This window comes from Patella vulgata, chromosome 8 (genome assembly GCF_932274485.2).
Source record: "Patella vulgata chromosome 8, xgPatVulg1.2, whole genome shotgun sequence".
NCBI lineage: Eukaryota > Metazoa > Mollusca > Gastropoda > Patellidae > Patella > Patella vulgata.
This window is the reverse complement of record NC_065886.2, coordinates 14,457,522-14,470,877: the sequence shown is the minus strand read 5'-3', so window position 1 is coordinate 14,470,877 and position 13,356 is coordinate 14,457,522. Positions and strand designations below refer to the sequence as shown.

The window sequence follows — 13,356 nt, the reverse complement described above, 5'->3', positions numbered from 1 at the left end:
ACTCGAGGAACCAGGCTAGACATATTGCACCAAACCAAACGGCGTATGTAGACTGGAATAACCAGGCGCTAGAAATTTGCATTCGATTGAGACTGTGGGCTTATTTCGCGGAACATAACTGATTTGAAATTAGAGTAAAAACGGAAACCATTGAATGTATATCAGTTTATATACATACATATTACAGTATTATATGAGTTGCGACCCACTTGTGTCAATTTCTAGGTCCCAAATGTTAGCGATTTAGCTCCTTTAAATAGTGGCACATAAAATGTCAGCAGCATTTACAGGGATTGAGAAAGAAAAAGTAATGATAATAAAAGATGGGCATTAACGTCCACTCAAAACTGTAATACAAACAACCTCATATCGGTTCAATGTATGTGTAGGTACAGTGGGAGGAAACTGGAGCACCTTGAGCAGGCGACCCTACAGCTTGAATCAAAACCATGGCTATTTGGACTTGAACATGGACATACACCGTACAGTGTTCTATTAGGGCAATTTTGCCAGGACAGTGGAGCTACTACCTACTCTTATATTGAATTCCAATATTTTACGTGCATGCCAATGCCTTGAATGTGTAGTGTACACAGGACCTCAGATTTTTTGTATCATCCTATTGACTATGTTTTCCCTTGTCAGGCCCTCTGTCCTGTATCACTGACAAGAGGGAAGCACGGCTGAAAATATGGATGAACTTTTTCGGCCAACACCGGGGTCGAACACCAACTCTGTTTGAGTTAGATTTAATAGATAACTGGCATAGTTACATACTCTAAATTAAAAATAACTGAAAATCAAAATCATTCAAGCTTTTTTTTTTTAATTCTATAAATTATTATAGATTGTATAATATTAAATGTATACAAAAACTTGAAAGAGCATCCTAAATAAATAGCAAATTCATGAAAATAATTATAGTATTAATACAGTGAAACCTGTTCATATGACCACCCATCAATTCCCTGAAAAAAACAAAGAATACACATAAATGGCCTCAGGGACCTAGATATCACACATGGCAAATAACTACAGAATCAGTCAATCAGATTTCTCTTTTTAGTTGCCGTCCAAATACAGAAATTAAATATTTGGTGTTGGAAATCATTTTTTTAAAAATAAGTGACTCTTATCTTTGAAATCAAATGAAATGGGGTTTAACGTCCTACTGTTCTGCTCCTAACCTGGGCTAATGAAGACGGGTCTTATCTTTGAATACACCTGTACATTCTGATCTATTATCTGATCTTTCGTGCAAAATAAAATCTGAACAGAACATTTTCAAATTTTTAATCATTCAAGATTCAACATATTTTAATCTGTTGCATGTATATTGCTCCCCAATCTCCATATCAAATTAGCTTTATTCAAACCCCCAAATGTTTTGCTTCATTCTAGGTGTTTAGCCCGTTTGGACTGAGTTCTTCTATACATAAAATCCTGAGATTTGAACATAATGTCCTAAGAACTGAGGACTTACAGCTCTGCCATTCTGCTGCCTGTTCAGATATATACAGTCATAAAAGTATTTAAATAACCAAAGCTTAAATTTTGGGGGCTATATATATTAATAAGTTTGATACAAGTCAGTGCTATTCAAATATCTCCATTAGTAATATTTGGTTGATTCCACTATGAATATTTGAATGGAGCAGCTTAAAGACATATTACTTAAAGTCCCGATGCAGCATTTTAAACAATTATGTAAAGAATGAATCGTTAATAGAAATATCGGTCCAATTACAATTCAATTCCGTTCAGTATTTACAAAGATATGTGGAATTGAAATTTCATCAATCTATGCTACTCAGCGCAACAAGACACTGCCATCTTTTATTGGTAGCAGAGAAACTTGATGGGCCTAGTTTTAAATCCGATTAAATCGGCGTCAGAGGATTATCTAGAGTTGGTATTTTGATTTTGTTTTCATAATTAGATAATCAATCTGAGTATATATTTAGCATGTATTTAGCAGTGGACAATTTGATATTTGAGCGAAACAAATGGCACATCAGGACTTTAATATTTGTTTCAGTATTAATAGAGTTAGTTACAAAAAGAAATGATAATAAAAATCTTTAATAGATATTATTAAAATAAAACAAAGACAGAGTGAAAATAAAAATACAAAAATGAAATTGACTGTTCCTTGTAGGAGAAATAAATAGTTCTATGGACATAAATAAAGTCAGCTTCATAACCAAAATATAGAAATTACACTGAATGGACAAACCTCACAAAGCTGAACAACCATAATTTATTAAATCATACAACAGAAAACCAGAGGTTTTTGCGTTAAACACTGAACTACTTAAGCCTATACTGTTAAGTGACCTGACAAAGAATTTGGTATAACCATATTGCACATTTTGGCAGACAGGTCATCAATACAACTTCACACTTCGAATAGTGAGGAAAATCATACACAGTTTTTATTTGTTTAAAGCAGTAAAAATTTAAATAATACTAACATGCAATTGAAAATAACAACCACAGTTTGTGGAGAGATTATAAATACAACCGGGCTTCACTATAATGCTGATATTGAGGTCCACTAATCTACATCTTCATTATACATGTATATAGAGAGAAATGGTGGTTAACGACCATTCAACAAAAGCTAGGTCCTTTCGGGGACTAACATATGGTAAATTTTATTTCAATATTTTGTGCTTAGTGGGTCTTAAGCAGAGGGAGGAACCCAGAGGGCCCGGAGAAAACCCATGAGGTTAAGCAGGCAACCCTGCTCCTTATGTACAAATGTGGGATCAAAACCACACCCCTTTACTCAATGACAGTCCTTATGATCTAAATCACATACATTAGACCATTAGACCACCATCTGTATAATAGTGAAACCTTTTAAAGTATAGATTATCCACAACAATGGACCAGAAAACTGCTTAGTAACAAAATCATCCAACAGTGAGTTAATTTCCACATTTACAGAAAAAAATAATTTAGAACACAAATTTGAATCTAAAAGCATTTGTATAAATGTACAATGACATGAACTCTATATGATATATATAATAAGTTAACATATGCCATGGTAGTACAAAAATTATAGAAAAAAAAAATCAGTGTAACATAAATGAAAGATATAATAAATTTTGACTAGAATTTAAAAATTTCATCTTGGAACACAGAAAGTTGTAACTGTGAATTATCAGATGCTAGTCATAAAGTACTGGAATCAGATTGTTTTAGAACAACCTCTGTTAAACGAGTGGGAGTTGTAGCAGTAGATGATAAAGATGGCGGCCATGCTGTTGATAATTTCAGATGAATATTCATAAGATGAGAATGAAGGTGGTTCAAGTCCAAGTCGGTTCTGGTTAACACAAAAATTCCTGAAAATAAAAGTTATAACAGTGAAATGTAACAAGGATTTCATGTGTCAGCGATATAACTTATGTGTAAGTTGATGATAAATAAATCTATGTAACGCATACAGTTTTCATGATTATCAATGGGTGCTGAATCAGCATCTCTCAGCCGTTGAATTGTACACAGTCGTAATTTAAATAAGAAGACCAATATAATCCTTGAGTGGCATTTAACGATTGAGCACATTAAAAAACACAACATAATTTATATGGAAAACAATCACTGAATATACACATATAGCACGACGACGTTTCGACAAGTATTCTCTTTGTACTTGAAAACGATAAGAGAGTACTTGTCGAAACCTCGTGCTTTATGTGTATAAACCAGTGATTGTTTTTCCATATAAACTGTGTTGTGTTTTTTTTAAAAAAAACCGATGTCATATAGAATTTAAAATTCTCGAGACACAGTTGAAAGTTGCTACACTAAACTTTTTCAAGCACTTTGTTTTCAATTCTTGTTTTGGTTCTCTTTTTTGTAAATAAAATTGTTTTTTATACTTTAATATATTAAACAGACCATGTTATTTGTACTTTAGGCTTTCAAATATTAGTTCATCAATACAAGGGTTCAATTTACCCTTGGATTTGGATGATGATACTGCTGCTTGAAACAGATAACACTGGGAGTTAATTGAAGGAAGTAATTCTACATATTACAGGAACATCCAACTGAATTATTTCAACTTGAGAAAGTGGATGTGAACACCTACCCTTGTATATTTGATACAGCAATCTTTCTCATTCATTAATATTAGGTAATTATTTATAACTGACCCCCCCTCTTCTATTCACCCACAATACACCTATATTCCCTGATTCAATGAACTTCAATTGTAACATGGATGGGAAATCTTCCTTTGTTCTTTTCGTTGAATAAGCAGATTGTTTTTCCTCTAGTAGATTGGGTGGAGCTTAACCGTGCAATAACTAGACATCTTCAATGTTATTGCACACTATTGCTGGTTTACACTAGTTTTAGTAGAAATCATACAGAGAAGTGGAATGGGTTTTCTGTGCAATAACAATAAGCATGTTACAAGTCATTTATAGCATGCTTCATTCGTTAACAGGTTTAACCCCTTGGCCTTCAGCCTCTGGTTAAACCTGTTAACTCATGAAAGCCGTGCTATAAATATAACTTATCTCATGTATACATTAATATTTATTAATCAATCAATCATTTATTACCTGTTTTTTTGTCGGACAAACTACTACAATATATATTGAGCAATGCCACCACATCATCCTCTGATGTCATACCAAATACATCATTGGGCCATAATGATCTGTAATAAGATTGACATGAATTTTATACATTATTATATTATGATACTCACATAGATCCGGGGTTGGCAGAGAAACGATTTTCCAGCATTGTTTCAAATTGTCAGTGGTTTGGATGGGATGAAAACCCAATAACGTCCTGTGAACATGTTGGCATGCATGTAAAAGAATACTTGATAGTTGGTATTTGAAATAGAAGTAGGTTGTTTGGGCACAATGTCCTTCATAGCACACTGCATGGTGTATGCCTGTCTTCATTAGCTGTGTTTGAGCAGAAAAGTAGGGCATTAAACATATGAAACTCACCTGAAAGATCGTAATAGTTGTACAGCTTTTAAATATTGCTGTGTCTGTAGATATTCAGCTAGACTTGTTATAGCTTCTTGTTTATTTACAGCTTTAAAATCCACATTAAACGGAGACGCTTGTCCATTCTCTAGTTCCTGTAGAGCTGTAGACATCTCTACTTGTAATGATGTAGCTTGTAATGACATATCTACCACCTAATGATAATAATGATAATATATATATTAATTATTAATGTAATTTGTGATGACATGTCTACCATTGATGATATTGATGAAAACAAGTTTTCAATCTGATTAAAACACAAATCCTATTTCGTTTTGTTTTTTATAGTTCAAAATTTCGTTTTACTTGTCTTTACTACACTAGGGTCTGGAAGAGTTGTTATCATTGACATGTTCTGGATGGTGTTAGGGATTAGTCAATGAAACGATCTGTTACAGCAAGCTTTAGGCATGTTTTGCACGGAACTGTGGGTAATCCATTAGAAACATCAATGCTGATTTGTTAATCAAATGTCTGACATCATAGGGTCAAAAGCCGCTCGTATGACCTCTGATGCGACCTATCGCTACAACTTGTCAGATCTTCATGTAGTGTAGACCATCGAAAGTATAAAAAAACGAAACGAAATATAGATCTGTATTTTAATCAAATTGACAAGTTTTAGATCTTGTTATCACTGAAAAAGGTAAACTACATAGATGTTCGAACTTGGTCATCTAAAATATGTCTTGCATTCGCGGGCAAACAAAACTTTGAAAGTTTACATATCCTTGAATGTAGTAATACAAAGGTTAAAGATACATTATTGGAGATTAGATAAAGAGCTGGCAGTTCTTACTATAATAGATAAAAACTAGATAATGTAAAGGGAATTTGCTGAAAATGTCAAATTGATCCACTCTGAACCAAGAATTTAGCCTCGATCATCATTACTAAAGTCAGTACAATAAAGTACATAGTCTCAATTATCCACTTCTTGATTTAATGTCTAATTAATAATTTAGAAAACATTTCAGGCCTAAAGAAAGACCTGCAATAGGCAGATTTAGCTCTTGCATAATGTATGTTTAAATGATTTGAAATAAACCATCATTTACCTGTGGTGTGCGGGTGACAGATCGGAAGACTTCTAATAATTTTAAATAACTCTCAAAAAATTGAACCAGTTGAAAAATAAGCTTGTACAGTTTACGACATAAATCTACCTTCTGAAAATATAACATGTACAGAACATTAATTAGTCTTGTCAACAAATATATCTTATGAGGACCATATATGGTCTCAAGTCTTGATTATATCTTCTCCATAAAATCAAATGGCACCATCAATATGCAGTACAGATTACACAAGGGAGAATAATATTTTTATAAACCTGGATCTCTTAATATCACTCAAAAAGATTCTATAAATTTCCATTTAACTAGCTCTCTTGAGTATACAGAATTGCATGTTAATAAACCAGTAATTGTTATTCCAAAATTAGTTTCTAATGTGTATACAGAATTACATGAAATCTGGAATATACACAATTACATAACATCTTTAGTATAAAGAATTACATAACATCTTTAGTATAAAGAATTACATAACATCTTGAGTGTACATAATTTCATAACATCTTGAGTACACAATTACACAATACCTTGAATAGAAACAATTACATCAAATCTGAAGTGTACAAGATTACATAAAATCTTGTAGAAGGTAAATTACCTGTTCATCTCCACTGGTTGACATGGTAACACCATCAAACAATGATTGTTGTTTTATATTAGATTTCAACGATTCTAAACTCTGTAAATATATAAATATATTATCAACATGTACCCTAGTTACTATACTTGTAACGTTAAACTGTGTGTTTAACGTTACAATTGATACAGTCTAAGAATCCTTACGCAAGTTCAAATAGGTTCAAACGCACAATTGTCAACACATATCATTACAGTTTGTATTGGAATAAGTAATTCTATGACAAATAGTGAAGACTGGACCACTAAAATAGTTACCGAACAGTTTTTCTTTGTGGTTATGTGTTCTACATTTGCATAGCGATGTTTCTTGTAATGACGTATTACGCAAGCAAGCCGCCATGACACCATCCAATTGAAATTTCGCGTAGCAGTTGGGTTTCATCAAATCATATAATTATGCGGTAAGGCTTCACCTTTATTTCAATAGGAATTGATTTATTATATGTTAAGCTATGTGCAGTACTGTTTTGGGTCAGTTTATGTGTAAATTAAGGGAGCTATAGGCCAGTAACCTTTTTGTAGTGATTTGACTAAAAAACTTGCGCAAAGGCACTCTGTAGGACGAGCCACTACTGTGGCTGGAGTAAGGCGGAAGACATCAGTAGTGGAACCATTTCTACATGTACCCCAAACACCAGGTATAACCCATGGATATATTCACCTCATCATTTAGATATCATTACTATAATGGTATAGACTCACTATGAATCAAAATATCGTACACAGGATGTTGTTTATTAGCTTTTTAATGTCCAATACATTGATATTATGGACAGGCTGATTTTACTAAGATTATTTTTCATTATGAAGAAGGCATAAAATGGGTAAAAGCATAAAATAAATTCCTGTAAGTAAAAAGTTGCATTATTGAAAATGGCGGAAAGACCCAGGAATACATGACACCCTTTACAAAACTGTTTCCATGACAACTACAGACTTTTGACCTGACTGTTTCAATTACAGACTGTTGACCAGATGTAATACACTGGAACCCAACTTGACCTCACTTGTTTCCATGACAATTGCAGACTGTTGACCGGACTGTTTTCATGACAACTGCAGGCTGTTGACTAGATTGGATTCCAACTTAAGAAAGAAATTTTTGCATCTTTCATGCAAAATATGCCCACAGTATTTACATATGAAAGATTACAGAAAGGATCAAAGACTCTGGGTTTGTATATTACCTGTTCAGCTTGATCTTTTCTCATATAATAGGTCTCAAAACATTCCTGTATTTCTAACACACAAAATCGATGTTTCTCTACAACACGACTACCTAACAACTGAAAAAAAACAGAACAAAACAACATTTAATCAATATCTTCCTTTTATTTTTAAGGATTGTCCTGTCTACGATATCACCCTTGGAGGAAATGGACGTAAAACCTCAGAAACAAACGAACCAAAGATTGTCTGAGAACCACAAGAACCCTTCTGATTTGCAATTGATCCATGCAATGTGAACCATGAGACTGTGTATAGTAAGTTGACATCTTGGAATAGCCTAACCTACACAGATCATTGGTACTTTAGTGTATATTAAAGGTACAAATGAACGATACTACTGTTTATAATGCCAACACATCGACATCCTCTAGCTTTAACAATCCCTGGGCCATGTTAATAATTATACTTACTGTATCTGATTCCACATATATAAAGGGACATTCCATTTGTAAATAAACCATATCTAATACCTGTAGTAAGCTTGGTTAAGGATTTTAATTTGAATGTCTCTTGATATAAAACATGGATATCAATTGGTAAGACGTTTTTTGTTTTTTTTAAATTTATGTGACATATAGAACATTCCTGAATATCACTCTAAGACTAACAAAGTATTTTTTCATCACAAGCAAAAGAGAGAGAAAAATGGGGTTTAATGTCCACTGGACACAATCTAGGTCATCTGGTGCCTAACATATTGTACAATTTTATATCACATTTTGTTTGCATGTAGGGGTCTTTATAAGCAGTGAGGATAAACCGAGGGACCTGGAAAAAAAAAACTTCACAAGGTTTGGGCAGGTGACCTTACTCCTTGTCATGTACATGCTTGGTATCAGAACAACAGCAACTGACTCAATGATCTGAAGTGTACATTTTAGACCACTTGATCAACCCACACCTCATAACAAGCAGTTTTTTCGCATCCCCTGGCGAAAACGTCGGTCTAATGAAAGTATAATGGGATCGATTCTATGTAACTGGCGAAAACACGCAGGAAAAGCGTACATGGAAAGCAGGGCTAAAACTGATATTACATAAACACATGACAAAGCTAAAAGATTAGAATATAATTTATAAAAGGATATATATTTGACTAGCAACAGATTTTAATGAATCAGCTTTAGATATATAATAACAGGCTTCTTTACACATTGTCATTAATCTTCTTCTCATCTCCTATAATATAATAAAATACATTATAATATCATGGAAGAGGTAAATGGTTCGTATGAGTCTTTAGAAGTCATGGCAGGACAATGGTCGTATGCATAACCTCAGTTTGCTTCAGGATTTTTGAAATTTACTGAAGAAAGATATACCATGTTTGTCCTAGCATTTCTGAAAATTTTTTTTTTAAAGATTTCTTAAATTTGCCGATTAGAGCTGCCCAGCACCCACAAGAATCAGCTATTTCATTTGAACAAATCTGAATAAACACCAACATATGACAATATACCAACCATGTTTCATTGAATCCATAAACATGTTGAAAATTTGCAATTATTTATGTCAGACAGAGGTGACGGCAATCTATGGCAATATACCAACCAATTAAGTTTCATTGAAATCCATCAAGCACGTTGAAAATTTACAATTGTTTACATCAGACAGAGGTGACGGCATAAGCTCCTTCAGGCCGATGGCAGCCAAAAGTATGCATTTAATTTCCCGGAAAGCCGAAACATGCACATGTGGATAAATCGCAGTTTAACTGTCAATATTTGTTGTAACAGACAATAAATATTTTTTATAACTTACCCGGAATAATCTGGGAAAGATCTGACATGTACTAACAGCATGGGTTAAAGACACCTCTCCTAAAACTTTAGCAACATGTCCTCTCCATACCTCCTCTACTTCATCAGACTGTAGGTTAAAATACAGCGCATGGAGATGAGAGAAACTGGGCGAGGCAGTGTTACCACTTAATTCTACTATATCTGTTTCACTATGGTTACTGTATAAACTATGGCTGTAAATATAAACATAATCCTAGAAGCATTATCAAATTATCCTGAGAGAGAAGAGAGAGAGAGAGAGAGAGAGAGAGAGAGAGAGAGAGTTTAATAAAGTCAACTGGAAAACAAACTAGGTCTATTTGGGACTAACATATGGTTCAACTTTTTATTTCAATAATTTGCTTGCGCGTAGGGATCTTTAGCAGGGGAAAGTAACCAGAGGACCCTAAGAAAACCCAAGCATTATCAAATCATATTCTAATAAATTACAGGAGCCAGCTGTGGACATTAAATGATCAAGATACTACTACTAGCATTATCAATTGAGTTATATTAATTCTTTCACTGCCTAACTCGTACCTGTACCATGTATATTTCATTCTAAATCTACCAACAAACAACAAACACCAAGGTTTTAGTTAACTTTAAATTATAAAACCCACTACTGAACTGATGATCAAAAACTGGTCATACAACTGATAATAAATTAAATAAGTCAATATTTGATACTATTTTAAAGTCTTAAAGAAGTTTAACATGAAGAATTGGGTCAAGAGGGAGTTTTATTTCAATTAGTGACAAATTCTAAGAGATAGTCACTTTATTTACAAATTTCAGTTTCCACAGTGAAACACAAAACTGATTATATCTCCAGTTGGCTACATCTATGGACCTATAATTTTGACAATTGGGAGTGCCACTTTAAAGATCTAGGTATGATTTTATCTAAGAGTTACTGTATATACTTACGTTGAAGCAGTTAAAGGACTAGAGTGTCGTCTTTCTCGTTGTAATGTAGCATTTTGTACAAGTATAGAATTAGAGGCAGCTAGATCCTGTGGTACACTACTCTCATCAGCAGCTGAACTTGTCTACAATTATATAAATTAAAGATGTTGAAAACAATAGATGATATGGATGAATGCTCAATTTAGTAAACTGTTAAAATGTGAATGAATGAATGAATGAATGAAATCGTGTTTTCCTACCTTTCTGCACGAACCAGGTGAATGAAGAAGGGCATGTTATGTGCTGTGAGGGAAATTTTGCTCAGACAGCAATTCAATTCTACTTCTCAAGGGTTATTTGAAGTACGCGACAACATGTACATGGGTACATGGGATCTCCATTTTTCATACAATCCTAAAGACTAGGCACTATTCTTGCACCACTGACACGAGAAACCCCGCTTGAAAATCATGCAGTGTTCATAAGAAATTGAGGACAATAGAATGATGCATGAAGGTAATGACCATATATGAACACATTTCTATGTGGGGTTATAAAAAGATAGGATGACGGGATGACAGAAATACACACATGGGGGCAATGACCTTATGAGATCATAAAAAGATAAATATTGAATGAATGAATGAATGAATGAATTTACCTCATCATTAGAAACAGTTTCCTCTTTAACACTAATACTATCACTAGGTGATATCGGTATCTCCTGCATTGTAACACCGATTATATTCAGATCAGGTACACTACCATAATGATGAGGACGACGACTTATAGACGTAGGGGAACTCTCCATATTGATAGATGTTCTACGATCAAGTTGAGAAAAGAAATCTTCATTCTGAAAGACAAAAATACATTCTTTACATAATTTTCCGAAAAACATACATTTCAAATAAAATGGAGTTTATTGTCTTATTTTGCTACACCAAACATTTCAAAATACTGATTAAAAAAAATGTCCATTCACTGTTTTTTTTTTCACTGCTGTTTAGTCACTACATTTACAATAGAGTGAACGCTTGTATTTTTTATTTATTTTGCCATGATTATGCACGTCTGTATATGATGTCAGTGTTCATGGAGCAAGTGCTTTATTCTACACAGTATCAATCTATGATGCTTTGATGGCCATTTGACAGTAAGCAGGACATTTTGGGTTTAACATTGAGGTGTGCACATAATGAACCCTTGACAGTTGGAATTCGATGAAGAGTACATTGAAACATTGCTGTCCAGACACAATTTGCTCCACAGCAGATTGCATGGTGTATGTATGTCTTCACTAGTCCAATTGGTGCCGAAAAGTAGGACGTCAAACATTATTTTATTTCAACTATGTGTCAAACTCAGATTTTACTATACATCAGTTAGATTCACAACACATATATTTACTCAATATTTTGTTTGAGGGGAAAAAAATACATCTTACCTCAGATTCCAGTTCATTGTCCAAGAAATCAAAACCTTTAAATGTCATCATTAGCTCATTACCACTACTATCATGTAATAAACCTTCATCTATCAAAATAATAAAATATATATTACAAGTCATTATTAGCTGATTATGCTACTTTCATCTATAAAACAGCTATACATTGGCTACTTCTAAAATTAAAAAAAAAGACTATTCCATAGTTTTAGCAGCCATGGGCCACTGATTTGTAAGAAAATTGGAGAATTAAATTTTATTTGATTCGATTTACTAATATTTCAGTTGTTTGAGTGCAATGGGATTGGGAATCAGGCTTTGAGGAAGGAACTATAAAATCCACAATAAAAACAGGAATAATAAATATCTGAGGGTATGATAACGGCAATAATAAAATAGGATTATCTAAGGGTATGAAAACAGTTATAATAAAGTATCATTATTTGAGGGAATGAAAACAGGAATAATAAAATAGGATTACTTGAGGGTACTTCTGGTAATGATGCTTCTTCTCCACTTGATGCTACACTCTGTTGATGATCTAATGTATCACTTGATTGGCTGAATATCACCTGAAATAACCAATCATTAATTAAACAACCTGATCATCAAAGGAAGACGTGTACCATGGATCGTATCTATAAGCTTATAATCTTTTCGAGGCATTTACATAGTAAATGATTTAATGAACTATAATACTTGCTTGTGAAAAACAGCTACGTAACTAAATTATATTATAGCAGCTGTCTTCCATAAGTATGTATCATATTTCATTATATCAGCTTACAAAATATCACCTTTCTTTGCCATCTTAAATAATGGACCGTCACCAAATTTCAACACTTGCATCCAAACAAATAACCTGAAGAACTGGGAGGGTGGGGTTGAATGACACCACCGATAGAATATAATAAATTAAATGTCGGTTATTATCAAATCATTAACAGAATTATGTCAACATTTTCTTCGTCGGTGGCTGTGTCAAGATTATTCCTTGGAAGCAAGTGTTGAAATTTTGCGACATTCCAAGACTATAATTTGCTTGGAGATATATTGCATAAACTTCTATAAGTTTGGATATGTTTTCATATCAATAGGCTATTGAATAAATATACAAAGTGATGATGTTACCCCACTCACACAGGTAATCTTAAATGGAATAACTTAATAATGAACTTTCTTTAATATATGGTATAATACAAATTATTATTCATATTCAAATATAACACATTTTTATTTAT

At 33.3% G+C, this 13,356-nt stretch overlaps 1 protein-coding gene across 1 annotated transcript in view; it reads right to left on the bottom strand.

The window, feature by feature from the left end:
• Window positions 1-12,600: 12,600 nt before the first annotated feature.
• The window catches only part of LOC126829329 (protein furry), a 52,949-nt gene continuing 52,193 nt past the window's right edge, over window positions 12,601-13,356 (bottom strand). Inside the window, exon 50 of the mRNA XM_050559123.2 lies at window positions 12,601-12,687. The gene's annotated coding sequence lies outside the window, so the exon portion shown is untranslated. The remainder of the gene's footprint in view (window positions 12,688-13,356) is intronic.